At 44.8% G+C, this 19,968-nt stretch overlaps 1 pseudogene; it reads left to right on the top strand.

Annotated features, from left to right (window-relative positions):
- Nucleotides 1–19,127, top strand: part of LOC132225626 (histone-lysine N-methyltransferase PRDM7-like) — a 208,242-nt pseudogene extending 189,115 nt beyond the window's left edge.
- The last annotated feature ends 841 nt before the right edge of the window (nucleotides 19,128–19,968 follow it).

Genomic DNA, 19,968 nt, shown 5'->3' with positions numbered 1-19,968 from the left:
TGCATTTCCCCCACAATAAGAAGGGTTCCTAAAACAAAAGGGACACTCCCAAGTAGGAAAATAGGTTCTTAACCGGAAGGGACATTTTCCCCACAGGTAGGAGTATTCACCTTCCTGTAGTTTTTTTTCAAGAAGGAAGTTGCGTTTCCATCAATGGAAGATAGTTCTGCACACAGGAAGGTGCATGTCCCACAAAGAATGAAGTGTCTACATAGGAAGGGACATTTCCTAAAGAGGAAGAATTTGTCCCCCAGAGGAAGTATTGTTTCCCACATGGAGGAACTATTCATTCACAGCATAATAGGTCCGCATACAGGATAGTGCATTTCCCCCACAGGTAGAAGATTTCGTCACAGGAAGTTTGTTGCCCCCACAGGAAGAGGCCTTGCTCAACAGGAAGATATGATTCCCCCAGAGGAAGGTTCAATGCCATCACAGGATAATAGATCTACAAACTGGAAAGTGCATTTCCCACACAGTTGGTGTGAGACCCTCACAGAAAATAGATCTGCACACAGGAAAATGCATTTCCACAAGGGAAGAGGGGTTCCTAAAACAAAACTGACACTCCCCAGTATAAAATGGGTTCCTACACGGGACCGATATTTGCCCCACAGGAACGAGGGTTAACCCTTGGCAAGATTTTTTACCCCACAGAAACTTGCGTTTCCATAAATGGAAGATAGTTCTTAACACAGGAACGTGAGTGTCCAACAAAGAATCAAGTGTCCATACAGGAAGGGACATTTCCTCCAGAGGAAGAATTTTTCCCCAAGAGGAAGTGTTGTTTCCCCACATGAAGGAACTATTCATTCACAGCATAATAGGTCAGCATACAGGATAGTACATTTCCCGTACAGTTAGAGGGTTTCCTCACAGCAAGGTTGTTTCCTCCATAGGAAGAGGCATTGCCCAACAGGAAGTTATGATTCCCCCACAGGAAGGTTCAATGCCATCACAGGATAATAGATCCACAAACTGGAAAGTGAATTTCCCACACAGTTGGTGTGAGACCCTCACAGAAAATAGATCAGCACACTGGAAATTGCATTTCCACAAAGGAAGAGGGGATCCTAAAACAAAAGTGACACTCCCTAATATAAAATGGGTTCCTACATCGGAATGGACATTTCCCCCACAGGAAGAAGTTTACATCATTGGCAAATTTTGTTTCCACACAGAAAGTTGTGTTTCAATCAATGGAAGATAGTTCTTCACACAGGATCGTGAGTGTCCGACAAAGAATGAAGTGTCCACACAGGAAGAGACATTTCCCCCTGATGAAGAATTTTTCCTCCAGGGGAATTGTTGTTTCCCTACATGAAGGAGCTATTCATTCACAGCCTAATAGGTCTGCACACAGGAAAGTGCATTTCCCCAACGGAAGAGGGGTTCCTTAAACCAAAGTGACACTTCCCAATATAAAATGGGTTCCTACATGGGACGGACATTTCCCCCACAGGAAGATGCAATGCCCTCACAGGATAATAGATCCACAAACTGGAAAGTGCATTTCCCACACAGTTGGTGTGAGACCCTCACAGAAAATAGATCAGGACACAGGAAAGTGCATTTCCACAAAGGAAGAGGGGTTCCTAAAACAAAAGTGACACTCCCCAATATAAAATGGGTTCATACACGGGACGGACTTTTCCCCCACAGGAAGGAGGGTTAAACCTTGGAAAGTTTTTTTCCCCCACAGAAACTTGCATTTCCTTCAATGGAAGAAAGTTCTTAACACAGGAACGTGAGTGTCCGACAAAGAATGAAGTGTCCATACAGGAAGGGACATTTCCTCCAGAAGAAGAATTTTTCCCCACAAGGAAGTGTTGTTTCCCCACATGAAGGAACTATTCATTCACAGCATAATAGGTCCGCATACGGGATAGTGCATTTCCCCCACAGGTAGAAGATTTCCTCACAGGAAGTTTGTTGCCCCCACAGGAAGAGGCCTTGCCCAACAGGAAGTTATGATTCCCCCACAGCAAGGTTCAATGCCCTCACAGGATAATAGATCCACAACCTGGAAAGTGCATTTCCCACACAGTTTGTGTGAGACCCTCACAGAAAATAGATCTGCACACAGGAAAGTGCATTTCCACAAGGGAAGAGTGGTTCCTAAAACAAAACTGACACTCACCAGTATAATATGGGTTCCTACACGGGACCCATATTTGCCCCACAGGAACGAGGGTTAATCATTGGCAAGAATTTTTACCCCACAGAAACTTGCGTTTCCATAAATGGAAGATAGTTCTTAACACAGGAACGTGAGTGTCCAACAAAGAATCAAGTGTCCATACAGGAAGGGACATTTCCTCCAGAGGAAGAATTTTTCCCCAAGAGGAAGTGTTGTTTCCCCACATGAAGGAACTATTCATTCACAGCATAATAGGTCAGCATACAGGATAGTACATTTCCCGTACAGTTAGAGGGTTTCCTCACAGCAAGGTTGTTTCCTCCATAGGAAGAGGCATTGCCCAACAGGAAGTTATGATTCCCCCACAGGAAGGTTCAATGCCATCACAGGATAATAGATCCACAACCTGGAAAGTGCATTTCCCACACAGTTGGTGTGAGACCCTCACAGAAAATAGATCAGCACATTGGAAAGTGCATTTCCACAACGGAAGAGGGGATCCTAAAACAAAAGTGACACTCCCCAATATAAAATGGGTTCCTACATCGGAATGGACATTTCCCCCACAGGAAGAAGTTTACATCATTGGCAAATTTTGTTTCCACACAGAAAGTTGTGTTTCAATCAATGGAAGATAGTTCTTCACACAGGATCGTGAGTGTCCGACAAAGAATGAAGTGTCCACACAGGAAGAGATATTTCCCCCTGATGAAGAATTTTTCCTCCAGGGGAATTGTTGTTTCCCTACATGAAGGAGCTATTCATTCACAGCCTAATAGGTCTGCACACAGGAAAGTGCATTTCCCCAACGGAAGAGGGGTTCCTTAAACCAAAGTGACACTTCCCAATATAAAATGGGTTCCTACATGGGACGGACATTTCCCCCACAGGAAGGTTCAATGCCCTCAGAGGATAAGAGATCCACAAACTGGAAAGTGCATTTCCCACACAGTTGGTGTGAGACCCTCACAGAAAATAGATCAGGACACAGGAAAGTGCATTTCCACAAAGGAAGGGGGGTTCCTAAAACAAAAGTGACACTCCCCAATATAAAATGGGTTCATACACGGGACGGACTTTTCCCCCACAGGAAGGAGGGTTAACCCTTGGAAAGTGTTTTTCCCCCACAGAAACTTGCGTTTCCTTCAAGGGAAGAAAGTTCTTAACACAGGAACGTGAGTGTCCGACAAAGAATGAAGTGTCCATACAGGAAGGGACATTTCCTCCAGAGGAAGAATTTTTCCCCACGAGGAAGTGTTGTTTCCCCACATGAAGGAACTATTCATTCACAGCATAATAGGTCAGCATACAGGATAGTACATTTCCCGGACAGTTAGAGGGTTCCCACACAGCAAGTTTGTTTCCTCCACAGGAAGAGGCCTTGCCCAACAGGAAGTTATGATTCCCCCACAGGAAGGTTCAATGCCATCACAGGATAATAGATTCCCAAACTGGAAAGTGCATTACCCACACAGGCAGGTGCGACAACTTCACAGGAAGAGAGATCTGTATACAGGAAAGTGCAATTCCCCCACAGGAAGCAGGGTTCCCAAAACAAAAGGGACACACCGCAGAAGAATTTTGGTTCCTACATGAGAAATGACATTTCCATCACAGGAAGAAGGGTCCACAGTAAAGAAGTTTTGTTTCCACAAAGGAAGTTGCCTTTTCATGAAATGGAAGGCAGTTCTGAAAGAGGAACGTGCATGTCACCCAAAGAATGAAGTGTTCACACAGGAAGGGATATTTCCTCCAGAGGAAGAATTGTTCCCCCAGAAGAAGTATTGTTTCCCCACATGAAGGAACTATTCATTCACAGCAAAATAGGTCAGCATACAGGATAGTACATTTCCCATACAGTTAGAGGGTTTCCTCACAGCAAGTTCTTCCCCCACAGGAAGAGTCCTTGCCCAACAGGAAGATACGTTCCACCACAGGAAGTTGCGATGCCCTCACAGGAAGATATGTCCACAAACAGGCAATTCCAGTTCCCCCACAGGAAGAGCTATCAGCACACAGGAAAGTGCATTTCCCTCACAAGAAGAAGGGTTCCTAAAACAAAAGGGACACTCCCAAGTAGGAAAATTGGTTCCTAAACCGGAAGGGACATTTTCCCCACAGGTAGGAGTATTCACCTTCCTGTAGTTTTTTTTCAAGAAGGAAGTTGCGTTTCCATCAATGGAAGATAGTTCTGCACACAGGAAAGTGCATGTCCCACAAAGAATGAAGTGTCTACATAGGAAGGGACATTTCCTAAAGAGGAAGAATTTGTCCCCCAGAGGAAGTATTGTTTCCCACATGAAGGAACTATTCATTCACAGCATAATAGGTCCGCATACAGGATAGTGCATTTCCCCCACAGGTAGAAGATTTCCTCAAAGGAAGTTTGTTGCCCCCACAGGAAGAGGCCCAGCCCAACAGGTAGTTTTGATTCCCCCACAGGAAGGTTCAATGCCCTCACAGGATAATAGATCCACAAAATGGAAAGTGCATTTCCCACACAGTTGGTGTGAGACCCTCACAGAAAATAGATCTGCACACAGGAAAGTGCATTTCCACAAGGGAAGAGGGGTTCCTAAAACAAAACTGACACTCCCCAGTATAAAATGGGTTCCTACACGGGACCGATATTTGCCCCACAGGAACGAGGGTTAACCCTTGGCAAGATTTTTTACCCCACAGTAACTTGCGTTTCCATAAATGGAAGATCGTTCTTAACACAGGAACGTGAGTGTCCAACAAAGAATCAAGTGTCCATACAGGAAGGGACATTTCCTCCAGAGGAAGAATTTTTCCCCAAGAGGAAGTGTTGTTTCCCCACATGAAGGAACTATTCATTCACAGCATAATAAGTCAGCATACAGGATAGTACATTTCCCGTACAGTTAGAGGGTTTCCTCACAGCAAGGTTGTTTCCTCCATAGGAAGAGGCATTGCCCAACAGGAAGTTATGATTCCCCCACAGGAAGGTTCAATGCCATCACAGGATAATAGATCCACAAACTGGAAAGTGAATTTCCCACACAGTTGGTGTGAGACCCTCACAGAAAATAGATCAGCACACTGGAAATTGCATTTCCACAAAGGAAGAGGGGATCCTAAAACAAAAGTGACACTCCCCAATATAAAATGGGTTCCTACATCAGAATGGACATTTCCCCCACAGGAAGAAGTTTACATCATTGGCAAATTTTGTTTCCACACAGAAAATTGTGTTTCAATCAATGGAAAATAGTTCTTCACACAGGATCGTGAGTGTCCCACAAAAAATGAAGTGTCCACACAGGAAGAGACATTTCCCCCTGATGAAGAATTTTTCCTCCAGGGGAACTGTTGTTTCCCTACATGAAGGAGCTATTCATTCACAGCCTAATAGATCTGCACACAGGAAAGTGCATTTCCCCAACGGAAGAGGGGTTCCTTACACCAAAGTGACACTTCCCAATATAAAATGGGTTCATACACGGGACGGACTTTTCCCCCACAGGAAGGAGGGTTAACCCTTGGAAAGTTTTCTTCCCCCACAGAAACTTGCGTTTCCTTCAATGGAAGAAAGTTCTTAACACAGGATCGTGAGTGTCCGACAAAGAATGAAGTGTCCATACAGGAAGGGACATTTCCTCCAGAGGAAGAATTTTTCCCCACGAGGAAGTGTTGTTTCCCCACATGAAGGAACTATTCATTCACAGCATAATAGGTCAGCATACAGGATAGTACATTTCCCGGACAGTTAGAGGGTTCCCACACAGCAAGTTTGTTTCCTCCACAGGAAGAGGCCTTGCCCAACAGGAAGTTATGATTCCCCCACAGGAAGGTTCAATGCCATCACAGGATAATAGATTCCCAAACTGGAAAGTGCATTACCCACACAGGCAGGTGCGACAACTTCACAGGAAGAGAGATCTGTATACAGGAAAGTGCAATTCCCCCACAGGAAGCAGGGTTCCCAAAACAAAAGGGACACACTGCAAAATAATTTTGGTTCCTACATGAGAAATGACATTTCCATCACAGGAAGAAGGGTCCACAGTAAAGAAGTTTTGTTTCCACAAAGGAAGTTGCCTTTTCATGAAAGGGAAGGCAGTTCTACACAGAGGAACGTGCATGTCACCCAAAGAATGAAGTGTCCACACAGGAAGGGATATTTCCTCCAGAGGAAGAATTGTTCCCCCAGAAGAAGTATTGTTTCCCCACATGGAGGAGCGATTAATTCACACATAATAGATCCGCCTATTGGATAGTGGATTTGCCCACTATTAAAAGGTTTCCTCACAGGAAGTGTGTTTCCCCAACAGGAAGAATCGTTCTCGAACAGAAAGTTTCGATTCCACCACACCAAGTTGAGATTCCCTCACAGGAAATGGGTCCACTAACAGGGAAGTCCATTTCCCCCACAGGAAGGTGTGACTTCCTCACAGGAAGAGATATCAGCAGACAGGAAAGTGCATTTCCCCCACAGGAAGAAGGGTTCCTAAAACAAAAGGGACACTCCCAATTAGGAAAATAGGTTCCTAAACCGGAAGGGACATTTTCCCCAAAGGTAGGATTGTTCACCTTCCTGTAGTTTTTCTTTCAAGAGGGAAGTTGCGTTTCCATCAATGGAAGATAGTTCTGCACAAAGGAACGTGCATGACCCACAAAGAATGAAGTGTCCACATAGGAAGGGACATTTCCTCCGGAGGAAGAATTTATCCCCCAGAGGAAGTTTTGTTTCCCACATGAAGGAAGTATTCTTTACAGCATAGTAGGTCCGCATACAGGATAGTGCCTTTCACCCACAGGTAGAATGGTTCCTCACAGAAAGTTTGTTGCCCCCACAGGAAGAGGCCTTGCCCAACAGGAAGTTATGATTCCCCCACAGGATGGTTCAATGTCCTAACAGTATAATAAGGATGGTTCAATGTCCTAACAGTATAATAGATCCACAAACTGGAAAGTGCATTTCCCCAACAGGAAGAGGGGTTCCTAAAACAAAAGTTGCACTCCCCAATATAAAATGGGTTCTTACACGGGACGACCATTTGCCCCAAAGGAAGGAGGGTTAACAATTGGGAAGTTTTTTCCCCCACAGAAACTATGTTTCCCTCTCTTTCTTTCTCTTCCTCTCTCTCTAAAATCAACAAACATATATTCTCATGTGAGGATTAAAAAATAATAGTAGAGGGGGATAAATGGTGATGGAAAAAAATAAAATAAAGGCTGGAAACCAAGATGGCAGCATAGGTTAATGCAGGAGATTCCTGCCTCGAACAACCAATTCAAGGGTACACCTAAAAAACAATACGGACATCATCCAGAACCACAGGAAGGCTGGCTGAGTGGAAATTCTACAACTAGGAGGAAAGAGAATATTATACCCAGACTCAGAGGAGGCGCAGTGCTGAAGTGAAATACTCAGGTTCGGAGTGCGTGAGGAGCAGGCTGAAGGCTGAGGGCGCGGTTGTTGTTTTCAATCGGGAGGGAGTTTTAGACTCTGAGCTCCAGATCCGGGCGAGTCTCTAGGGACCCAGATTCAAACGGGAGAAGCGGGACTGTCTGGCTTTGGTCGGAACTCGAAGGCAGCTTTCTCTCTGAGGTTTTCAGCGGTTGCTGGGACTCTGTGAGGCAGAGCCACTGGGACGGAACTGAGAGCAGCCATAACTGCTCACTCCGGCCCGCCCTGTAGATCCCCAGGGACCCGCCCTGCCCAAGCCCTGCACAGAGCCATTTGCCGCATAGCCTCAGGCAAATGCTAGATTAGCACCGCCCTAGAGATCCAGCACAGAAGCTCTCCCACTGCAGACACAGCTGACTCTCATAGCCAGTTAGCCTGGAGGTCAAATCACCCTCGGTATTGCCAACCGACAACAATCAAGGCTTAACTACAATAAGACCGCGCACAAAGACCACTTGGGGGTGCACCAAGAAAAGATAAAAAAATGCGGAGACAAAGAAACAGGATGCAAATATCAGAAATGGAAGATATGGAGCTCAAAACCACACTTTTAAGGTCTCTCAAGAACTGTCTAGAAGCTGCCGATAAACTGAGTAAGGCCCTCGAAAAGACTGGTGAGACCGCCGATAAATGTAGTGAGATTCTCAAGAAATCTAATGAGATCGTCGATATTGTGATAAAGAACCAACTAGAAATTAAGCATACACTGACTGAAATAAAGAATATTGTACAGACACCCCACAGCAGACCAGAGGAGCGCAAGAATCAATCAAAGATTCGAAATGCGAAGAAGCAAAAAACACACAACTGGAAAAGAAAAACCAAAAAATAATCTGAAAATATGAAGATAGTGTAAGGAGCCTCTGGGACAGCTTCAAGCGTACCAACATCAGAATTATAGGGGTGCCAGAAGATGAGAGAGAGCAAGATATTGAAAACCTATTTGAAGAAATAATGACAGAAAACTTCCCCCACCTGGTGAAAGAAATAGACTTACAGGTCCAGGAAGCGCAGAGAACCCAAACAAAAGGAATCCAAAGAGAACCACACCAAGACACATCATAATTAAAATGCCAAGAGCAAAAGACAAAGAGAAAATCCTAAAAGCAGCAAGAGAAAGAAACTCAGTTACCTACAAGGGAATACCCATACGGCTGTCAGCTCATTTCTCAACAGAAACTTTGCAGGCCAGAAGGGAATGGCAAGAAATATTCAAAGTGATGAATACCAAGAACCTACAACCAAGATTCCTTTATCCAGCAAAGCTATCATTCAGAACTAAAGGTCAGATAAAGAGCTTCACAGATAAGGAAAAGCTAAAGGAGTTCATCACTACCAAACCAGTATTATATGAAATGCTGAAAGGTATCCTTTAAGAAGAGGAAGAAGAAGAAAAAAGGTAAAGATACAAATTATGAACAAGAAACATGCATCTATCAACAAGTGAATCTAAGAATCAAGTGAACAAATAACCTGGTGATAACAATAGAATCAGGGACATAGAAAGGGAATGGACTGACTATTCTTGGGGGGAAAGGGGTGTGGGAGATGCGGGAAGAAACTGGACAAAAAACGTGCACCTATGGATGAGGACAGTGGGTGGGGAGTAAGGGTGGAGGGTGGGGTGGGAACTGGGAAGAGTGGAATTATGGGGGTAAAAAAGAGGAACAAATGTAATAACCTAATTCACCGAGTACTTACAAACTGATAAGAAACAGATCAAAAAAATAAAATAAAATAAAGAATAATAATATAATTATATAGATATAGAACATTAACAAACAAGTATACAAAAACATAAAAGTGAGTAAAAAATAACTAATTCAGAAGAGTTGTCATCACATAGAAGGAGGAAGGTCTGACGGGTGAGCAGTGCTCAAAGACCTGCATGGGGACATATGGGAAAATTATTACTCATGGTAGTTAGAGGGTTGGGTTGTGGGCCAGGGTAGGAAGTAGTTCACTGTTGTATCAGGTTCCATGTCAGCCATGGCATCATCTGCCAGGTTTCATAAAAGTCGGGTTGGTAGGGTCTGTAGTTCCATGGGTCTGAGGTTGGAACATAGCTGAAGTCACGACGTTATCTCTAACTTGACCGAAACTCTGTTTCTGTGGTGACTAGACCTGAGTCTTTGTTCCTAAGACCTTGTGATGCTGATCAGAATCTAGTGATTAGGAAAGGTGGCACAGTCCACATGTGCAAAGGAGGAAGGATAAGAAAGAAAGGAGGCAAGGTGGTCCTGGTGCCATTGGACTGGACAAGGTCAGTGTGAAGACAGAAGGCAGAGAGGAGAAAGGGTCAGGTTGCAGAGTAGAGATTCTTTGCAGTTACGTGACTGTCATTATATTTGTGTCATGAAAGGCCAATTTTTTTTATTTTTTGCTGTTTAGGGCAATTTTATTTTTTAAATTCTCACCCAAGGATATTCATTGAATTTAGAGGGAGGAAAGGAGAGAGACAGAAAGGGAGACAGAAACATCAATGTGAGAGAGGAACATTTATCCGTTGCCTCCCATGTACACCCCAATACAGATCAAACCTGAAACCTTGTGGTGTAGAAGACAATACTCCAACCAACTGAGCCGCCCAGCCAGGGATAGGCCAATTTAAATATATATATATTGAACAGAGGATGAAGTACAGATGGGGTTTTGTCTATTTTTAAACATTTTAAGAAAATTAGCTGATGCTCCTAATAAAAGCATAAGCCTAATGAAACATCAAAAAACATTTTCCAATCATCCTTGGTCTGTCCTTAGATCACTCTCTGATTCAGAATTCTGAAAAAATAAGAATCCCCAGATTTTGAAATAATTACCAACCAAAAATGATTTCTGACCCGGCAGGCGTGGCTCAGAGATTGAGCATCGACCTATGAACCACGAAGTCGCAGTTCGATTCCCAGTCAGGGGACATGCCCAGGTTGTGCGCTCGATCCCTGCTGTGGGGTGTTCAGGAGACAGCTAATCCATGATTCTCTATCATCATTGATGTTTCTCTCTCTCTCCCTCGCCCTCTCCCTTCCTCTCTGAAATTATATGTATTATTGATTTCTCACCATCTTTTAGCTAAACCTTCTTGGGTGGCCTTCAGAGTGGAACAGAATAAACATCAGAAGGTGAGTATTTCCCAAATCCTGTTGAAAAGAAAATCTTCCTCCTGGATGCAAATGCAGGGAAGAGGAGAAAAAATCAGAGTGCAGCCTAGAAACTGCCACCTTTCTTTCCTGACCTCTTCAACAAAATGCCCAATATCATCTCAGTCGTTAATAACATCAGCTACAATAGTAGCTGCCACGGGATTTAACTTCACAATGCTTCAGACTCTAAGAATTCTACGTGAATAAACTCACTTAAACCTTACCACAACCCTATGAGGTAGGTACTATAACTGTCACCATTTCTGATGAGGAAACTGAGGTTTCAGACATATACAAGTGTTTGATTATATGTCTGAGATCACAGTATTGGTGGGCATGCACTCTAATCCATAGCTTCATCTCTAAACCACTTACAAGCTCATTAAAATTTCCATAGTTTCATGCAGTTTCCACTGTCTTATCCATACATGATTACATCTTTCACTGACTGATGATTCCAAACACTATGCTGCCGTGAGAGATGCACTAAGACTTCCGACTCGCGGAAGCTTACTGACATATAGGCAGTTTGCACTGTGCATGGTCCCCCATGAAGAAGGACATAGGAACCCCAGCATCAGAGCCTCCTGATCAAACAAAAGAAAGCATCTCTCAACTCTGGGGAGCTTCCCGTTTGACAATTGAGAAACAATAAATAAAGTGACTTAAGAACTTCATAGAGATGACACACTATTCAATAGAAGCTCATCCATCTGGAACTGGTTTTGAATGCTCATTCCAGTAAGAAGCATGGCTTCTTTCTCTGAGCTCTAATTAGGCCAGTGTCATCTTGTTTGAATCATTTGCTCTGCCTGCCTACGTCTGCATTGTGAGCTCTTTGGTTCACACCAGATTTTTCTCTTCCAGAAGTCCCAGGCCCAGCTCAGGGTCCCTGAGGGCCCCTGAATGTTGGCTGAAAGAGTGCTTTAAAATTTACAAATTAAACTAGAATAGGGTCAAAAAATAATGAAGATAATTTACATGTGATTTCGAATACAGAGATGACTGAGAGGTACATTGATAGCAGGACTGTAATTTGACATTCACACTGTATCAAAGAGCTCACAGAACACTTTGGTGAACACCGTTATATGTCATGTTCATTATAACATTAAGAATTAGCATGTTATAAGTCAGGAAAAATGAAGAGAACTAGATAGTAGCACAACCTTATTCAAACAGAATTGGTGGGATCCAACTACTCTAATTACAAATATTCTTTCCGTGATATAGTAATTTGCACATCCTATATAATATGCTAAGTGTCCAGTCGCCCGTTCAACCAATCAAAGCATAATATGATGATGACATGCTAATGCCACTAACTGCTCGCTATGATGTGCACTGACCACCAAGGGGCAGACAGTCAACCGGTAGACCAGTTGCTATGACGTGCACTGATCACCAGGAGGAAGACGCTCTGACCTATAGGTTAGCTTGCTGCTGGGGTCCAGCTGATCAGGACTGAGCGAGATGGCCGGACACACCCTGGAGTCCTCCTGAGGTTCCTCCCCAGCTGGCCAACCTCCCGCGTTCCTCCCCAGCCCCGATCGTGCCCCGGTGGGGTCCCTCAGCCTAGCCTGTGCCCTCTCGCAATCCAGGACCTCTCGGGGAATGTCGGAGAGCCAGTTTTGGCCTGATCCCACAGGCCAGGATGAGGGACCCCGCTGGTGCATGAATTCGTGCACTGGGTCTCTAGTTTTAGCATAATTTTCCTTATTTTCACGATAGGTTTCTGCCAGCCATTTCTTTTGAAAAATATACGTTTTTATTGATTTTAGAGAGAAAGAGGAAGGGAGAGGGAGAGAAGCATCAGTGAGAGAGAAAAACATGGATCGGTTGCCTCCTACACAGACCGCCACCTGGGATCTAACCCATAACCAGGACATGTACCATGACCGGGAATGGAACCGGCAACCCTTCAGTTCAACCAACTGAGCTACACCATCCAGGGCTCTGCCAACTATTTTTCTTTCTTTCTTTTTTATTCTTAATCCTCACCCAAGGATATTTTCTCATTGATTTTTAGGGAGAATAGAAGAGAGAGGGAGAGACGGAGAGAAATATCAATGTGAGAGACACAATGATTGGTTGCCTCCTGCATAAGTCCAGACCAGGGCATGGGCCAGGGAGGAGGATCCTGCAACCAAGTCACTGGCCCTTGATCGGAATAGAACTAAGGACCCTTCAATCCGCAGGCTGACACTCTATCAACTGAGCTACACTGGTTAGGGCCCAACTATGACTTATTTTCTTACCAGTATCTTTCACTCTCACTGTTCTATTAAAAAAAAAAGGTCCTTAAGGCATGGGTTCTAGTCTTCAATTCACAACCCACATTGGCCATTTCTTTTTCCTCTAATATTCATACTTAACAGGTATTTCAGAGTTGTTGAAGTGTTCATTGAAGTCATGTATGTGAAAATATATCATAAACTTTACATAATTAAATAAATGCATGTTACCTTTTAATATGGGACTTCCACATTGAAGGCAAAGTCCAGGATGTCATTAAGTAATGAGTCTACTTTGAAGGAATTGTCAGGAACAGCAAATTTGTTGACCACCAGTGGCTCAGAGCAGACTCAGAAACCAGTGCCCCCTCCTGGAGAAGCAAGTCCCTCTGGACAGCACCCTAGATCGAAATTGGGTAAGTTACATAATTTGGAGATTTCAGTTCCACTAATTCTTCTAGAAAGGCTAATCAGTATAGCCTAGGTATGTGGGGTGGACTTTGCATAGGCCTGGATTTGAAACTGGAGTTAGCACTGAAGCTTTGAGCTAATCTTACCAACTCTCTGAGCTCCTGAATGCTAATGTGTAAAGTGAACATAAGGAAACATGGGCCACATATAGTTTGATAGCATTAAATTAAATCTTAAACAATTGACACATGCAAGTTGTCCAATAAATCCATCTGTGATAATAGCAACCATATTCTCTTGGTGTTGTGTGCCCAGGTCTTTACTCAGTGCCTAACGCATAATGTTCCCTCAATACATACTTTATGAATGACCAAAGCTTGGGAGGTTGAACCTCAGAATGGGATCATCTAGAAACTAAAATTGAATCAGCCACCAATAGTCAGTGTGGAGTGCTAGTCTTTTAGTTAATGGAGGAAAATACCACATACTATAATAGAACAGGCGATCATTTGATGGTAGGACATTGTGTGTTTTCTGATAAGATAGGGACTAATGTTCCAGACCTCATCCCCTCAGTCACCTGCCCTTCTCCCATGTAGACCTCAGGAGAAAGGAGATCGAAGTGAAGATGTATAGCCTACGAGAGAGGAAGTGTTGTGTCTACCAAGAGGTCAACGAGCCCCAGGACGATGACTACCTATGTAAGCTCACCCTCACCAAGGAGCATGTTATGTCTTGATGCAAGAATTTCACTTGGTCTTTGGGTGCCCAAATCATTCCCTTCCTCTCGTGACCGGGAGTACAGGATTGAGGCTCACTGATGTGAGCTCTTTCCGAAGCTCTTCATGTCCAGGAACATGCACTGCACCCTCCCTCTTCCCTGTTGCTCTTGCCTCCAGATTGTGAGAAGTGTCAGAACTTCTTCATTGACAGCTGTGCTGTGCATGGGCCTCCTACGTTTGTAAAAGACAGTGCCGCGGACAAGGGGCATGCCAACCGCTCAGCCCTCACTCTGCCCCCTGGGTTGAGAATCGGACCATCAGGCATCCCTGAGGCTGGGCTTGGAGTGTGGAATGAGGAATGTGATCTGCCCGAGGGCCTGCACTTTGGCCCTTATGAGGGTCCAATCACAGAAGATGAAGCCACAGCCAACAGCGGCTACTCCTGGCTGGTGAAAAATTTACCTCTTCCCTGTCCTCTGGCTTCCCCGTCCCTCCTGTGGCTTGGGGGGCCCCCACCTTCTACATGCTAGGACATGGATGGGGACCATATGGTTAGTTATCTCTGTGTACTGGGCGGACTTTGCATGAACATGGAGCTCCTCTCTAAGGATCAGAGGGTAAATGGGAGCAAAGTGGTACAGACTCCTCCCTTGTGGGGCTCCTGCTTAGTGGACAAATCGACTCCGACGTGTAGATGATGAGTAAGAAAAATATCCTGTGATCACCATTGGCAGTTGAATCACCATGCAGGCTGAAAGAGATTTGATGACAGTAGAATAAAGTAATTCTTCTATTATATACACACAACCACACACACACACACACACACACACACACACGGCCTTTAACTTCTTTTCCTGAAATGCAGATCACCAAAGGGAGAAACTGCTATGAGTATGTGGATGGAAAGGATACATCTCAGGCCAACTGGATGAGGTAAGGTCACTAGGCTTCTGGGTGCCAGAGAGGATACTCATGCCTCACAACCCACATGTCTGTCCTTCCCATCATGCCTCCCTAATGGTCTCCCTCAGTTCTCTGTTCCCCTTTTTTCTCCATACAGTGATCTTTAACATCTAGAGACATTTAGGGAAAAAGGAGGTAAAAGTATAGCATATGTCCTCAAAATAGAAGTCTCTAGTTTGGGCACTGACTGGGAAAACCTTGAGGACCCTGTATTACTCTGTGATTTATCTAATGGACATTAGTTAAACACCTACTATGTTCCAGTTTGGAGGAAGGAATTCATTACTTACACAGATTACACAATCCATGACCCTAGGGAGGACTTACTGCAGACGGACATGAAACATTTTATTTCATAAACATTTAACTCTAATTTTCCTATTTTTCAAGAAGTGCCCAGTGCCCAGATAGCCTTGAACCAAGGATAGTCTAAATCTGTGAGGGCAGCACATCATCCCAGACTCAGTTCTAACTACAACTGGGTGTTGGAGCCTGCAGAGTAATAGTGCTCATGGCCCTTTCCTGAGGGGCTCTCTTGTGTCAGGGGAGACAGATTATGAATAAACTACTATTGTTCTGTGTTATTTTTCTAAGACAGAGAGACCTCCACGTTTCTGTGGGAACCTGGGGGAGGCAACTGAATGATGCCTTCAATAAAGTGTGGGGAGACTCGACAAAGGCCTCTGAAGAGAAGGTAGACTTGGACTGAGTGTTGAATGATGTGAGTCCTAGATCAAGCCCCGAGTTCTGTGGTGTAACACAGAACCTGACTTACAGCTTAGAGAAGCTAGAGGTCACCAGGTTTGATGGGGAAGTCTGGAATGAGGCTTTGGAAATGGCATTAGGAAGGATGAGCACTGTGAGCAGGACTTAGAGACAGGAATTCACATGACATTGTGACAGAGGCTTGGACATTGAACAGAAGTTTCCCCAGGAGCATGGGTGTGGGTGCCATCAGTGCTGAGGGCCTAAAGCGTCAGTGAGGAGCTGCACACGAATATGACAGGTAGTGGCAACTCATCGCCTGTGGTTTTCTTTCCTTTCATCTGCCTCAACGCCAGGTAGGTGAACTGCGCCCGGGATGACCAAGAACAGAACCTGGTGGCCTTTCCATATCACAGGCAGATTTTCTACCGAACCTGCCGGGTCGTGAGGACGGGCTGTGAGCTGCTGGTCTGGTATGGAGAAGAGTATGGCCAAAAGCTGGGCATCAAGTGGGGCAGCAAGTGGAAGACAGAGCTTGTGGCCAGGAGAGGTGGGCACCACTCTTCTTCAACATGGAAAGAAAGAATTCTTAGAAGTTTTCATGCTCCAACTCTCAAGTAGAGTAAACTCCACTCTAGAGTCAGCAAAGCTTCAAATCAGATGCTTCAGAAATGGATGGCTCATCACATAGGTTTTTGATTCTTAGGAACAATTTTAATATTTTTATTTTTGTTCTAATTTTAAAAAATATGCTTTTATTGGTTTTAGAGACAGAGATGAAGGGAGAGGGAGAGAAATATCAATCTGCTGCCTCCTGCATTATCCCTACTGGGGATCAAGTCCACCACCCAGACATGTGCCCTGACCAGGAATCAAATTGGCTACCTCTGGGTGAACGGGACAATGCTCAACAAACTGAGCCACACTGGCCAGGGCCTATTTTTGTTCCATTTTAAAAAATACTTCATGCACAAAATACACAGCATCATACAGTGCTGAAAGGGCTAGAGGCAAAACAAATAAAAAAAAAAAGTTTTCAGGCACTTAACCAGCTCTCTCATCAAGGTGGTTGTTTGTGGGTTGTTGTTTTGTTTTGTTTTTTTTTTAACACTTTAGCTGTTTCGTCTTCAATTACTGCATATTTCTAAATGAAATGTGTGTGTTAACATGCATTCATTCATTATTTTGTGACTTGTCATGTGAATTCCTACGCGGTGCCAAGCAGGGTTCTGGGAGCTGGAAATACAGATCAACACGATGATCAGAATCACTGCTCCTGAGCAGCTGGCTGGTGAAGGAGGGAAGCCCTGGCAGACATATGTGCATGTGCTTAATATTACACAGTGGTTAGCGCTTTGGAGAAAACGGGCCCAGGACAAGTGCCTAGGGATCAGTGTGAGGGGAAGGTGGGTGTGTCGGATTGCAAAGGTCAAGGGAAGGCTTTCTCAGGAGACAACAGTTACAACAGTTGTGTCACAAGGTCCCAGGCAGAGGGAGTGGCTGGTGCAGGGAAGGAAAGAGGTGGGGTGTTGAGCTGGCTGAGGGCTACTCCCGTCTCAGTCTCAGTACAGAGAGTAAAAACAGAGGTTGGACAGATGCCTAGCAGCCTGGAAATACAGTGCCTATGATCCAAGCTGAGAGACTGGGGACTTTCTTGAGTGAGACGGGACAATTGAGCAGTTTTCAGCTGCAGAGTGGCATGTTCTAAAACTATGCTTTGTTAAATTTTTTGGAAAATAAACTTCAGTGGGGAATCCCCTCTGAGATTATTTCAACTCCAAGTGAGGGAGGAAGGCGGACTGGCTGGAGAGAGACAGGAGTCAGGAGTGTAAGAAGCAGGTTGGGGTAATATTTTTGTTGTTGTTGTTAATCCTCACCCAAGGATATTTTTCCACTGATTATTTTTTGAGAGAGAGTAGAAGGGGGAGAGACAGAGAGAGAAACATCAATAGCTTGTCTCCCACGGGCACCCCAACCAGGGCTGGGGATTGAGCTTGCAACCAAGGGACGTGCCCTTGACTAGAATCGAACCCAGGAGCCTGGAGTCCCCAAGGTGGCGCTCTATCTACTGAGCCAAACTGGCTAGGGCATGGTTGGGGAGATATTTTGAAACACGACTTTGTAGTGTATTTGAAATAGGCTAACACTGAAAGAAATCAAGTAGGAATACTGTGTGAGGAAAGACATATTTCCATTTTATGATTTGTGGAAAACTGAGAGAGAAGCAATTGCTAGTTGGGGCCTATTGTTCCTCTATTTTTAAATATTTTTATTGATTTGAGAGAGAGGGGGGAAGGGAAATGAAGAGAGAGATAGAAATATCACCATGGATCAGCTGCCTCTTGCTGGGATAGAGCATAAAACCTGGGCATGTGCCCTGACCAGGAATCAAACTGGTGACGACCTGGTTCATGGGTTGATGCTCAACCACTGAGATACCTGGCCAGGCCTGTGGTTTTTCTCTTTAACATGACTTAGAAGATACATGTATATGGAAATGTCACGATAGTCAAACCCATATAAGGAGTCAAATGGCTTCTGATGGTACTTGATCTGTAAGACCTTTTTTCTTTTCAATCCTCACCCAAGGATATTTTTCCATTGATTTTTATAGAGAGTGAAAGACAGAGGGAAAGACAGAGAGAAATATCAATGTGAGAGGAACACATCGATTTGTTGCCTCCTGCACAATCCCTGACCAGGTCCCGGGCCGGGGAGAAGCCTGCATCCAAGGCACATGCCCTTGATGGGAATCAAACCCAGGACCTTTCGGTCCACAGGCTGAGGCTCTATCCACTGATCCACACTGACCAGGGCTGTAGAAAAGATTTTTGATATGGGGTCTCTGGATTTCTGAAGAAGAGTAGTGCAGATAAAGACAAAGAAAAGTAGACTGTGAAGGAACACTTTGTGGGAGGCAGTGCTTGCACTGTCAACACAGAATGATTCCGGAGACAGGTCTTACCAGGAGACAGAGCGTAAGGCACAGGCAGCCTTGCCCACACATGCCCTGACCAAAACTTTCTCCTTCAGCAGAACCAAAGACAGAGATCCATACATGTCCCTCCTACTCTGTGGCCTTCTCCAGTCAGACATTCCTCGGACAACATGTGAAACGCAATCACCCCTCTGAGAATCTGCCAGGAGCACCTGCAGGAAAACACCTCCAGTCAGAGGAACCCGGCCCAGAGTGTCAAAATCAACAGCAGCAGCAAAATCCTGGTCCACATGGCTGGAATGACAAAGCTGAAGGTCAAGAGGTCAAAGGAACGTCCAAACATTTGCTTAAAAGGATCAGGCACAGGGGAGCTTCAAAGGACTCTTTCAAGCCTCCCAACAGACAAACAGGGAGCTCCAGTGAGCGTGAGAGAATAATGGAGGAAGAGCCCAGCACAGGCCAGGACGTGAATCCAAAGAACACAGGCAAATTATCTGTGGGAGTAAGAATGTCAAAAATTGTAACAATCAATCATGGAGGGTGTGGGCAAGGCTTCAATGATAAGTCACATATCGACACACACCAGAGGACACACTCAGGGGAGAAGCCATATATTTGCAGGGAGTGAGGGAAAGGCTTTACACTGAAGTCACATATCGACACACACCAGAAGACACACTCAGGGCAGAAGCGATATGTGTGCAGGGAGTGTGGGAAAAGCTTTACACGGAAGTCACATCTCATCAGACACCAGAGGACACACTCAGGCGAGAAGCCATATGTGTGCAGGGAGTGTGGGAAAGGCTTTACACGGAAGTCACATCTCATCACACACCAGAGGACACACTCAGGGGAGAAGCCCTATGTGTGCAGGGAGTGTGGGAGAGGCTTCAGAGATAAGTCAGGTGTCATCAAACACCAGAGGACACACTCAGGGGAGAAGCCCTATGTGTGAACGGAGTGTGCGAGAGGCCTTAGAGATAATTCCGGTCTCATCAAACACCAGAGAACACACTCAGGGGAGAAACCCTATGTGTGTAGGGAGTGTGGAAGAGGCTTTAGAGATAAGTCAGTTCTCATCAAACACCAGAGAACACACTCAGGGGAGAAGCCCTATGTGTGCACGGAGTGAGGGCGAGGCTTTACACAGAAGTCCAATCTCATCAGACACCAGACGACACACTCAGGGAAGAAGCCTGGTCTTTGCAGGGAGGATGCATCAAGAGCCCTAAATTGCACCTCAGCAGCTACAGGGCAAGTGTAGGCACCGCATACCTC

This window comes from Myotis daubentonii, chromosome Y (genome assembly GCF_963259705.1).
Source record: "Myotis daubentonii chromosome Y, mMyoDau2.1, whole genome shotgun sequence".
NCBI lineage: Eukaryota > Metazoa > Chordata > Mammalia > Chiroptera > Vespertilionidae > Myotis > Myotis daubentonii.
The sequence above is the reverse complement of the archived record's forward strand: the minus strand, read 5'-3'. Positions and strand labels throughout refer to the sequence as shown.